This window comes from Ochotona curzoniae, unplaced genomic scaffold (genome assembly GCF_017591425.1).
Source record: "Ochotona curzoniae isolate NIBS_2020 unplaced genomic scaffold, NIBS_Ocur_1.0 scaffold_2587, whole genome shotgun sequence".
In the NCBI taxonomy this organism is placed as follows: Eukaryota; Metazoa; Chordata; class Mammalia; order Lagomorpha; family Ochotonidae; genus Ochotona; species Ochotona curzoniae.
In genome coordinates this window covers 6,542,441-6,554,482 of record NW_024467096.1, presented here as the reverse complement: position 1 = coordinate 6,554,482, position 12,042 = coordinate 6,542,441, and positions in this window count along the sequence as shown.

Genomic DNA, 12,042 nt, shown 5'->3' with positions numbered 1-12,042 from the left:
ACATATATGCCAACCAGTGTGTAGCCCATTCTAGTCTAGCCTGCTCCCAGCTCTGACTTTCCTGCTCACTAACAGGAGTTGTGCCTAGCAGGGGAGTTCCCCAAGGCTCTCTACCAGGCCTGCTCCTAGCCCCAGATCCTGCATGTGCCATTGGGTAAAAACATCACTTGTCTAACCCTGTTCATAGCAGCGTTCTCCACAGCTGCCAAAAGGTGAACCAGATCAACTGTCCATCAGCGAGTGGATAAATGATGTGTCATATTGCATTCAATAGAATTTTATTCAGTCTTCAAAAGGAAAGACAGGTGAGTATTTGGTGCAAGTGGTTAAAATGTCTGCTGGAATACCTCTATTCCATATCAGCGTTCTGGTTTCAAGTTGCAGCTCTGCTCCTGATTCCAACAGCTAGCTAATGTGCATGCCCTGCGAGGCAATGGGTGATGGCTCAAGGAACTAGCTCTCCTCCACCCACACGGGAGATGGAAATTCAATTCCCAGCTCCTACCTTCAACCTGGCTCAGCCCTCTCCTTCTGTTAGTCTCTCTGCCTTTCAAATAAAACAAGGAACAAAATGCTGACATATGCTGCAACATGTATGAGCTTGAAATACGTATGAACACATTGTACCAGGTGAACTAGAGCAGTCACAAGACAAATCCTGAATGAATCTATGTACATGAGGCATCTGGAGTAGTCAAATTCCTAGAATCAGAAAGTAGATGAATGGTTGCCAAGGGCTGGGTACAGGAAAATGTAGAGTAGCTTCTGAACAGGTATAGAATTTCAGTTTTGCTTTTCAGATGAACAGGATTCTGGAGTTTGCATAATGTTGTCAAAGTACTTAACACTATTGAGCTGTGCACTTAAAAATGGTTATGATGGCAAATTTTGTTTCCATATATACTTTGTCATAATTACAATTTTAAAAAGGTAAAGGCATGGGAAAAAAAACTAGTAACCAATCTGAAGGAGTGTTTCAGGCAAAATAAATAAATCATGTCCAGGGCTGAGCCAAACTGAATCTAGGAGCCAAGAGCTTCATCTGGGTCTCTCTTGTGGGTGCAGTGATTCACAGATCATCCTCCATTGCTTTCCTGGACCATAAATAGGGAGCTGGATCAAAACTGGCGCATCTGGAACTCAAACCGTGCAGGCTTAACCTACCAAGCCCTGGCACTAGATTCTTAATAGCTTTTCTAGATGAAATCCAAATTCTTAAACATGATTTAGGAGATCCTTGGTGGCAGATCCATCCAACTATGTAAAATTGAAGGCAACTTCCAGAATGTACTATACTCTTCCCTGCTTACAGATTTCCTGGATGGAAGATCTCCCTCTCTGCCTTGCCTTCTCTCTTTGTAACTCTGCCTTTCAAATTAAAAAAAAAAATCCTAAAAAAGAAAAGCAAGAAAGGCCACATTAAGTTTATTTACATAAGATCATGTTGAGAACAAAGGATGGACAAGATCTCTCAGATATCCAGATGTGTGTTTCTGCAGGCATCTGATATTTGTTGAATAGTCATCACAGATAGGGCAATGTGTATGAAAAACCAGAGTAAGTGGTGATGTACTTCTTGTTCAAGCCATCAGCTAGATTGTAGCTTACATTTTCCAGGGAGTGACTATCAATCATACAGATCCTTAATTTATTGTCAACACATGCGAAGCTCTTTTGAAGCTGAAAAATAAATGCAAATTTCACTTTTAAAAAGGAGGCTACATAATAACATGCATGATGCTATTTTTGTAAGAAAATATATATGCATTTAAAATACTAGAACATTCTACAACAAATGTCAGTTGGAGTTATCTTTGGATTGTGTGATTTTGGTTCATTTGTTTCTTAGTGCTTTTGTATTTTAATGCTTTTTCACTGAGCACATACCTTAAAGGATTTGTTGCATAAAAAGTGGTTATTGAGTTCTCACTATCAAAAAGGAAAATTTTAATTATTTTATTTTTATTTATTTGAAAGATACTGAAATCCATTATGTAGGATAGTAAGCAAAGCCAACATCTACAATGCCAATATCCAATATGAGTGCTACTTCAAGTCCTTGACTAGTCCTTTTCTGATCTAGCTCTTTGTTAATGAGCCTGCAAAGTCACTGGAAGAAGGCCAACATTTCTTGGCCCTTGAATCTGCTTGGGAGACCCAGAAGAAGCCACAGCCTACTGGCTTTGGCTTGGCCCAGCCCCAGCCATTATGACCATTTGGAGAATAAGTCTCTGTGACTGTGTCTTACCAATAAATAAGTAATTCTTAAAAAAAAAAAAAAAGACATACAGAGAGTTCTTTCATCTGCTAGTTTACTCCCCAAATGCCCAAAATATCTGGGCTGGCCAGCCTGATAGCAGGGACCTAGAGCTCAATTCAGATCTTCCATAGAGGTAGTGGGAATATGTATATATTTAATACTTACATATTATTTTATTTGTATAGTTATATATATACTTTATATCTATTAAAATTTTTATTTTATTTATTTGAAAGGCAGAGTTACAGAGAACAATGGAGGGAGAGACAGAAAACTTCCATTCATTGGTCATTCCTCGAAATGGCCACAGTGGTTAGCACTGGGCCAAGCTAAAACCAGAAACCAGGAGCTTCTTCCAGAACTTCATATGATGGTAGGGGGCCCAAGCATTTGAGTCATCTTCTTCTGCTTTCCCAGGTACATCAGCGGGGAGCCAGATTGAAAGTGAAACAGCCAGGCCCGGCGCAGTGGCGCAGTGGTTAAGGTCTTCGCCTTGCACGCCCGGGATGCCATATGGGCGCCGGTTCTATTCCAGCAGCCCCACTTCCCTTCCAGCTCCCTGCCTGTGGCCTGGGAAGGCAGTCGAGGACGGCCCAAGGCCTTGGGACCCTGCACCCGAGTGGGAGACCTGGAGGAGGCTCCTGGCTTCGGACTGGCATAGTATAGGCGGTTGTGCTCACTTGGGGAGTGACTCATCGGATGGAAGATCTTCCTCTCTGTCTCTCCTCTCTGTATATCCGCCGTTCCAATGAAAAAAAAAATAATAAAAATAAATCTTAAAAAAAAAAAAAAAAGAAAGTGAAACAGCTGGGCCCAGCGCCGTGGCCTCGCAGCTAAAGTCCTCGCCTTGAATGCGCCAGGATCCCATATAGGCGCTGGTTGTAATCCTGGCAGCCCCGTTTCCCAATTCAGCTTCCTGCTTGTGGCCTGGGGAAGCAGTCGAGGAAGGGCCAAAGCCTTGGGACTCTGCACCCGTGTGGGAGTCCCAGAAGAGGATCTGGGCTCCTGGCTTCGGATCAGTGCAGCACTGGCTGTTGTGGTCTGTCTCTCCTCCTCTTTGTATATATCTAACTTTGCAATAAAAACAAATCTTTAAAAAAAAAAAAGGTGGACCAGCCAAGACTCACATCAGCATGTACACGGGATGATACCATCACAGTAGGTGGCTTGATATGGGACACCTGACCCAAACCCAGGGATTTAAGCCATCACTTTAGCAGGAAACTGAAATAGAGAGGTGAGCTAGGACTGCAATCCAAGGGCTCCGCTATGGGATGTGAGTATCAAGTGGCACTGCATTAAATGTCAATTCCTAAAGTTAGATGTTTAAAGCATACTGTGGTAATTGTGTCAGTCTTGCCTTTTGAGCTCAGGAACTCACAATCACCAAAGCAGATATCAGAGAGCAGCCACTAACCAGACAAAGTTTTCTGTCCATGGCAGTCCCTGCTTCTCTCTTTTCCTCACTGTGCCATCTATCCACAATTCACAAGGCACTCCGTGACATTTTGTGCTCACAGGCCCAGATCCAACACACAGTACAAGTTTTCTGACAATGCCAATGAATCTGGCTTTGGAGATCAGATCTACTAGCCCCCAGCCACACAGCTAGATTGCTTCACTGATCCCAGCCTGGAAAAGAAGACATGCAACAAGGACAAGGCTGACCTCAATCTGTCGTGAACTTCCTGGCACTTTGGACCAGAACCCATCAAGTTTCCAAGGAAATAGAAAAGAGGGGTTGAAGGAAATCTTCCTAAACGTTAGTATGAAGTGTGGAATTTTGCTCGCTCTGACTTGGTCACAATGAACTTGGCCAAGCTGTGAGTGATCAGAGTTCCACAGAGATCAAGAAACCTAGAGATGGGTTAGAAGAACTGTACAATTTGCAGCACTGCTTGGGAAGGTTTTTCAAGCTAAGTCACTAGCTGTATTCCTTTTAGGTTTCATGTAGAATCACCAAACCATAGAACGAAAATGATTCACCAAAGAAACTTTTGCCTTTTTTCCCCTCTGATGCTTCATTGTACTGGTTTATCCCTCAGAGGACAACTGGTACAATGACATTATCCTTCTAACGAACAGTAGTGCAATGCCTTCTTGGTAGTATTATTCAGTGTTAAACAGCCAGTATAGCTTAAGGGAGTATTTGCTAATTTTTCTCTTGCAAATACTCTGGTCATATCTGCAATGAATGAATATCATTATTTTTGTGGGTTTTTTCAAATTTTTAATTCGTTTCAATAAATCATAGTTCTCAAAAGGAATAAACCCACTTAATTAGCAGCATTAATGAAAATGTCATCTTCAGTAAGAGGTAGCAGAATATCGTTCCCTAGGGCAAAAATTTCTTTAGAAGCTTTGTTTGCCAACCTTACTAATGAAAAATTTTGTGGTTGAGCTTACTAAATTGGATATAACTGAGGAACAGAGAGAGTGAGAAAGAGAAATCATCTAAGACATGTATAATTTATTTTTACAATGGCTCTAACAATAGTATCACAAATCTGTGGTGATATTGAGCATTTTTTTAAAATAAGAATACTGGCATGAAAAACATTATTAGTAGTAATTATTTTTCTGGAATTACTTCACTGCTGAAGCCTTCCCTCCCTTTATGGGTATCTAAGAAAGCTTTTGAGAAGTTTGAAGAAAATAATTTGTTACAGATCGTAAACAAGGACTCAAGATTTGAATTACCAACTTCCAAGGCTTTGGCTATGTATATTTTCTTTGACATTTTTGTCTCTGAAAAATGTAATTCATCTTAGTGTCTGTCTCATTTTAGATGCATAATACACATCACCAGTGACTTGATGAATGGGACTTTACTGGCATATCAGACTTACTCCGACATGCCTAGCACTTTTGCTCCTTTAGGGACCTTTTCTCGTCACACGAAATCAGGAGTGATTACTGAGACAGGGGTTGTTTTTGAAGAACCTGCTGTAGCAAGACAGTGAGCCCTCACCGCGTGCATGGGGTAGAGGCTCACAGGCAGGCAGAGGAGTGGGAAAGCTTCATAGCAGAAAAAGAAAAAAGAAGAAATCTTCAGTTAAACTCCATTGAGAGGCTGTTGATAAAGAAAAGCTGGAGTCCAGATCATCAGAAGCAGGGTGTTTTATGTTATTAATTTGGGAAGACAATTGGGCTTTTCCTGTTGAGTCGTGAGATAGAGACAAAGGCAAACATTAGGGAAGCTGGTGGTCACTGACCAAGGCCTGATCAAGTCAGGCTAATTGCTACCAGGATCATTGTCTGGCATCATGGATTGATAGCTGCAGAGGCTGGAGATTAGAGTTTCACTTGGTGTTCAGTCTTGTTGTCTGTGACTATATTCAGCCTCTGAAGAGAGCCAGTTACTTAAATCGCTTTCTCACTCCAATCCCCCTCCCTCGACATTTCCATTTTAGCGGCATACAAAATGATTTATTAACCTATTACAATCCATTCTTAAAGAGTGTAGGAGTAGAAGCAGTGAGAGCACAGGGGAAATTGTATTATTATGCATACATGCTTCCAAACTGTTTACAGCTTTATTCTAACCATAACTAGATATTAATTACACAATTTTTAAAAATTTAGGGGCCAACATGGTGGTGCATGGGCCTAATCCTTTACCTTATGATGCTGGCATCATATATGGATGCCAGCTTGTGTCCTGGCTGCTCTAATTCGGATCAGCTCTCTGCTTATGGCCTGGGAAAGCAGCAGAGGATGGCCCAAGTCCTTGGGACCCTTCACCCACATGCAACACCTGGTAGAAGCTCTTGCCTCCTAGTTTCAGATCAGATCAGCTCTGGCCATTGTGGTCATTGGGGAGTGAACCAGCAAATGGAGGAACTTCTCTTTCTGTCTCTTCTTCAAACCCAGGGATTCTAATGTGGGAGGCAGATGACCCAAATAGCAACTGCTCCACCAGTCAGACAGGCCCGACTGATTCTATAGATTACCTATTCTGGATATTTCATGTAAATGGAATTATGTAGCAACTACTCTCTTGTCTCTAGCTTCTTTCACTTAGTGTTTTTTAGTGTTCATCTATTTGTAGTATGAATATTTCATTTCTTTACTTGGTTGAATAATATTCTATTCTATTCTACTCTACTCTACTCTATTTTATCACATTTTACTTATCCATTCCTCAAGTCATGGATGTCTGCATTGTTTTCACTTGTTTTGGCCATTCTGAAAAACCAGTGTTATGAATATTTGTATGGAAGATTTTGCAGGGACATACGTTTTCAATTTTTGCTGATGTATACAGAGAAGTGTTGCATTGTGTGGTAAATCAGTTTAAGTGCTTGAAAAGCTGCCAGACTGCTTTCCAAAATCACACACCATTTCATATTCCCACCAGCACTGTGGGAGGGTTCTTTCTGATCTTCTACCTCTAGATTATGATAAAGTCACTTGCTATGATGATAATAGATAAACTCTACAGTTATGTTTGTGTTTGACTATAGCCATTCTAATCGATGTGAAGTCCAACTTCATGGTGCTTTTTTGATTTGCATTTTCCTAATGCCTCAGTTTCACTTTTCTTGCAAAGTCTCCACCTGTAAATGTCTAATGATGTTTTGTCCTGGGGTAATATCTGCCAAAAGTGTATCTGCCCAACTGTGGCTGGACAGAGGCAAGTAGCTGGTGTGAGAATTAGTTCTGTTTGGTGTTCAGACTTTCTGTTAGTCTACTGTTTTTCAAACTGTAGCTCACCACCACTCTCCCTCTCTTATGCTCTCTAGTTAATAAACTCTCATCTGAATATGTGACACTTGGACATCCAATCTCTCCTCATAAGAGGTATTGAACCATTTCCATATTTTCCCCCTCTACCATTCTGTCCTCCATCTTCCACGGTATCCAGAACCATAAATTTCATAGCTCTTCAGATAATGCCTGCTTGATTTTTTCCCCAAATATTTAGACATTTAATAAAGAATGTCTAATGTTGCTAATAGTTACAAAGGCATAAAGAAGAAACAGGACAACCTTGTGTTCATTGTGTATAGCCACGTTTGTCACACACATCCATAGAAATGGCCCCAACTCCCAATGGTTTGACTCACAAATTTTTAACTGCATAATTGTGTAGACGCGATACACATTCAGTAGAAACTATTCAGAATTTAGAATCTGGATTTTCTCCCAGCCAGCACAAGCAGTGCGATCCTGTCTGATGGCAGACCGCTGCAGCGGCCCAACCCCCCTGCCAGCCACACCATTGCTAGAGGAAGCTCTTCAGGCTCCATCAGCATGTGGTTGCCAGCGTTTTTTGGATAGAGGTATTCAACAAATTACTCACACGAGATATTCAACACTTCCTTACAAGATGCACTTTGTGCTGCAAGATTTTGTCCAACTCATGCAAGTGTTCTCAGCGTGTTTAATGTATACTAGGGTAAGCTGCGATGTTCAGGGATTTAGGCGTATTAAATGCATTTTGAAGATATTTTCAACATAGGAGGAATTTGTAACAGATCCCATAATAAGCGAAGAAACATCTGTGTGTAAGATATTCCTACCCATTTGCCCTGTTATTTGATTCTCGCATTTTCTATGCTCTTAACTTTAGGTCAGGTACTTAGAGCTGACTATTTTTCCATCTACTATTTGTCTTTTAGGGCTTGTCAAGGACTTTAGTTTTCATTGAAGATAGAATGACAAGTTACTTGTATTATTATTATTTTGGAAAGACAGATCTACAAAGGAGATACAGAGAGAAAGATCTTCCATCTGCTGGTTCATTCCCCAAGTGGCTGCAATGGCCAGATCCGAACCAATCCATAGCCAGGAGCCAGGAGCCAGGAGCTTCTTCCAGGTTTCCCATGTGCGTGCAGGGTCCCAAGGCTTTGGGCCATCCTCAACTGCTTTCCCAGGCCACAAGCAGGGAGCTGGATGGGAAGCAAAGCAGCTGGAAAACAAACCAGTGCCCATATGGGATCCTGGTACCTGAAGGGGGAGGATCAGCCAATTGAGCCATTGCACCAGATCCTAACATGGGAAATTCAGAAGTTCTTAAAAACACATTTGGAAAAACTTCAACTTATAGCCTAATTTGTGAAAAATCATAGAATGTTTTCATTACAAATATTTGCTCCTAGTTGACAATATTTATCCTGAAAAGAGTTTAGTCTTGGAAAATGACTTTAAGTACAGTTAAACAAAAGGTAAGATTAAATAATTAAAAAAAAAGATTAAATAATTATTTGATTTTAATGTTCTTAGCAATATAAGAGAAAACAAATAAAAGTAAAGGAATTTAGTGTTATACACCATGAGGAATAGGAAAATTACAGCTCTTGTGAGTCTCACTTTCCCCACAACAAAAAACTGGCGCAGAAGATTTCCTTGTGGAAGGCTGTGGCAATCTTCCATTCTATATGAGCCAGATCACTGGACTCAATCCACATAGAAGTACCAAAATACACACAGGGGCCCGGTGCGGTGGCACAGTGGTTAAGGTCCTCGCCTTGCACGCCCGGGATCCCATATGGGTGCCGGTTCTCTCCCAGCAGCCCTGCTTCCCTTCCAGCTCCCTGCCTGTGGCCCAGGAAAGCAGTTGAGGACGGCCCAAAGCTTTGGGACCCTGCACCCACGTGGGAGATCCGGAAGAGGCTCCTGGCTTTGGACTGGCATAGTATCTGCCATTGCGCTCACTTGGGGAGTGAATCAAGGGACGGAAGATCTTCTTCTCTGTCTCTCCTCTCTGTATATCCACCTTTCCAATAAAAAAAATAATAAAAATAAATCTTTAAAAAAAATACACACACACACACACATTTGGCTTCTTTCTTTTGCTTATCAGAATTCTACTAGCCCAACGATATTTCAGAAATGAAATACAAAATACTTCCTAAAATTCCAGTATCATTTCTTTGAATTCCAATTGAATTTCTAAGTTTGTGTCCTCTGGCTACAGACATTTAATCTGATAGAGGAGCCCCAACCCAGAGCTCCAGCTGAACAGGCATCGATAATCCTCTTGTCAGAGGATACGGTGGGAAGGCTGTCCGTGTAAGAAGGTTTTAGAATAATCCTGAGGATTTCAATGCAAGTTCTGTGGTTCTGTCAATACCACAAGTTCTTCAAAAGCAGAAAGGTAAATTTGGTTAAACATCAAGACATCTTTAGAAAAGATTACTGCCTTCCCTGCCCCTTCTATCCTTGGGGAAGATGAGTGTTCCTGAAATGCCAGTAGCTTTCAAGAAAATTGTTCACTGCTTACTGGAGCTCATTTCACCTGTCCCTCAAATGGAGTGATGGACTCAGGGTATCTTGGAACTCTTCAAGGTCAGACGGTCAGCGCATGTTTAAAGTCTTTCATCTGTTCTTAAGAAAACTTACCAAACTGCACCAGAAGAAGTAAGCATCGTGTATTTTAAATATACACTTTGAAATCAAAACAAAAAACCCAGCTCATTTAGTTCTATCTAACCTGGGCACACATACTTATTTCTTTGAGGTTAGAGGCAACTCCTACACACTTCCATCAACATTTTCTACACTGTTAGAGGCATTCAAATGTATGGTAACGAGAGAACTATTTAACTATAGCTTATTAGTTGCGCTTTGTTTTCTCTTAGTTTCTCTCTTCTCCTTTTTCTTAGTCTCTATCGTACACACATATCTTTACCCCGATGAACTAATGCTCAGTCCCAGCTCTGTTCCAACTAGCCATGATGTCCTAAACTAAGTCGTTGCCTTTGTCCTTCATGCTCCTCTACAAAATGGAATTTCATAACCAGAAAGGTTTTTTTCCCTCATAGACTAAAACGAGCTAAATCTGTCCTTGAGCACCATATGAAAGGCTCAGGATAAGGGGTATTTCAGCCCTTATACTGAAGATGATTATTAATTCTATACCTACTTAAGAACTCATTATGCCATAATGCAGAAATGTAAAGGTAAATTCTCCCTGAGAAAGTGTGAGCTCTTTGCCTAATGGCTAATTTCAGACCACTGTCACGTTTGCAAAGCATCATTTTCAACTTGTTCCTTTCCATTTGATAAGAAGTATCAACGAGAAAGAGGTCAATATCAGTGCCACTACCACTTCCACTGGATGCCCAGATTCTTGATGCAGAAAATTTAATACCAGTGCTGTGTAGTCTCAGATGCTGCCTTATTCAAGGCTCTGTCCTAGCTTCCATCACTCTCTGACTAGGAATTCTTGCTGGGTTTGTTCAGCTTCTTCCTTATGGGAAACTCCTACTGACTCAAGCGAAAGTAGTTCTTTGGAATCTTACACAATCTGGTAAACCATAATCAGCACAGATATCCTGTGTCCTTACAATTTTCTTCCAATGATTGTAACTCTTTCTCTTTCATTCATAGAACAGGTCTCTTTGAAGACTAGTCAACTACCTAGATCTCTGTTTTCAATGAAATGGAGTCTCCATTTGCTCCCCCTGATTGCTCTGATTACTCTGCTTTCCAGGGGTTGGTTTGTCTACATTTCTTTCGAAGCCTGCTGCCGGGAAATGCTCCCTGAACTGTCATGATGGTCATTTCCATCATTCCTTACTCCATTTCTTTTCTTGTAGCCTAAGCTGGCATTGGTTTTTAGTTTGCTTTTGTTTTGTTTTGATAGCATCAAATATTTTCCTTTTAATGACTGTCTTGGCATATTTCTACTCTGCTTCAAAGAGAATGAAAGATGCAGAAAAGCCTGGCATGATGAGGCTAGGATGGGTGAGAGCACAAAAACAGATGTACAGGTAAAAAGGTAGTTTGGGGTAGAAGGAAGATTGGTAAGGGAAGGCTTGAAACTGAGAGGCAAATATTCTTTGAGATCATATCTCTGAGATCTTAATGAATGAGCTTTCCTTGGGGTCCTTTGACTCCTAAGACTTAAATTATTCAAAAGGTTCACTTGGAGTTGGAAAATTGTCTGAAAACATTTACTCATCAGAATCTTGTCTTGTTATGGCAGCAACTTCTTCCCTCCCCCTCCCCCCCCTTTTTAAAGATTTATTTATCGGAAAGGCAGATATATATATAGAGGAGAGACAGAAAGATTTTGTCTGCTGTTTTATTCCCTCCTAAGCAGCTGCCAATGGCTGGAGCTGAGATGATCTGAAGCCAGGATCTAGGAGCTTCTTCCAGGTCTCCCATGTGGGTGCAGGGTCCCAAGGTCCTCCTCAACTGCTTTCCCAAGCCACAAGCAGAGAGCTGGATGGGAAGTGGAGCAGCAGGGTATCTCTTTGGGATGCCAAAAGCAGCTTTACCCACAATGCCAGCCTAGACTTTTAACTGCAAAAGGGAATCTTCAAAGAACTAACAATTGTCCAAAGTAAGAAGTCATTGTTTCGCACGTTGGGATGACAGGGTAGCCAGGCTTCTAGACACTCTCCAGTGATTCTTATTGTCTGGTATTTACATCCTTGAAGCGGCCCTAAGTAGCCAACAGAATTTTGTAGAAGTGACAGAGTATGCTATGGTTTCAATGCTTGCGGCCCTCCACTCCCAAAATCAACATGATGTAATTTTAACCCTCTGTACCAGTGCTATAGTACAGTGGGTGAAGCCTCCTCGTGACACTGGCATCTCATATGGATGCCAGTTTGTATCTCTGCTGCTCCACTTCCAATCCAGCTCCCTATTAATGGGGGTGGGAAAGAAGCACAAGAAGGCTCAAGTGCTTGGGTCCCTGGCATTCATAAGTTGGAAGACCTGGAAGAGGCGTCTGACTTTGGACTAGCCCATCTTCTGCCATTTGGGGAGTGAACCAGATGGAAGATCTCTGCCTCTCTCTCTTTCTCTAACTCTGCCTTTCAAAT